This window comes from Mus caroli, chromosome 17 (assembly GCF_900094665.2).
Source record: "Mus caroli chromosome 17, CAROLI_EIJ_v1.1, whole genome shotgun sequence".
Classification (NCBI taxonomy): domain Eukaryota; kingdom Metazoa; phylum Chordata; class Mammalia; order Rodentia; family Muridae; genus Mus; species Mus caroli.
In genome coordinates, this window is record NC_034586.1 from 74,513,282 (window position 1) to 74,514,489 (window position 1,208).

At 49.2% G+C, this 1,208-nt stretch overlaps 1 protein-coding gene across 1 annotated transcript in view; it reads right to left on the reverse strand.

Annotated features, from left to right (window-relative positions):
• The window catches only part of Heatr5b (HEAT repeat containing 5B), a 78,821-nt gene that overhangs the window by 29,793 nt on the left and 47,820 nt on the right, over positions 1–1,208 (reverse strand). The gene's annotated exons all lie outside the window — the stretch shown is intronic.

Consider the following 1,208-nt stretch of genomic DNA (forward strand, 5'->3'; position numbering starts at 1 on the left):
GGGTGGGTGGGTGGGTGGAAGAACACCCTCATAGAAACAGGGGGAGGGAGGATGGGATAGGGGGGTTCTGGGAGGTGGGGAACCAGAAAAGGGGATAACGTTTGAAATGTAAATAAAGAAAATATCCAACACAATAAGAAAAAAAAATACAATGCGATCAACGTTCAACAAAACCATATTCAGAGAAAGGACCTTGGCTCCACACCAAGCAAGCAANTGCACAGTTTTACATTTTAGGCTCAAGTGAAATACTTAAGGTGCACTGTGCCTGTGACTCTGCTCCTGGTTTAACTGATGCTTTCGCTGCCTCACAGAAACGTCCAGGCGTCCTGTATGTGAAGCTTTCCCTGTCTGTCTGAAGATTACCTTATTAGAAGCCTCTGAAGGTGAAGTTGTTCTCACCAACCAGCCAGAGCCTTCTAACCTGCTCCTTCCTTCATAGAGCAGAAGAGTGTGCAAGTCACAGTCCCAGCCGCTGCAACTATGACTCCTCGTGCGAGGGGAGAGGAGGCCAGACATCCGAGACTGCCACCAAGGAACTAAAACCATTACAGAAAAGCCAGTTGTGCCACCAACAAGTGAGTTTCAGGGAAACTCAACACTAGGAGCTCTCATGCTGCTCACTTGGGAGGTGAAATTCTAGCGGCTTGCCTTTCACTTTCTCAAAGTCAGCAGCTCTGCAGGAGGACCNGCGNGCTGGTGCTGTGCTCAGCACGCCGTCATCAGGTGGACAACTGCACACAGCAACTTTCTATACTTGCTTGTCAGTNTCCCAAAGGGTTTCCCTTCACCCTAGCACCNCAACCATCATACAACCATCTACCCCTATAGCAGTGATNCTCATTCCCCGCGCCAGGCTGTCTGTGGAAGGAGTTAATTCCCTAAAGAGCACTACTACGGCAACAAGTACCAGAGAAACCAACTCAATGAAAACAAGTGTGACCATTCAACCACGGGAACAAAGAACTGCAAACCAGGCACTGCAGAGAGCAGTCTCCAGGTCACACGCAGTGTGGGGATGGATTCTAAGCAACGATGAGGGCCACAGCTCTGCTCTCCAGCAGACTGTAGGGGGAGACAGCTGATGCTCTCTGTTCAATGGTGAGCAAACAAAGAGTGCCTTTTGTTTTTGTTTTTGTTTTTGAGACAGGGTTTCTGTGTAGCCTTGGCTGTCCTGGAACTCACTTTGTAGATCAGGCTGGCCTTGA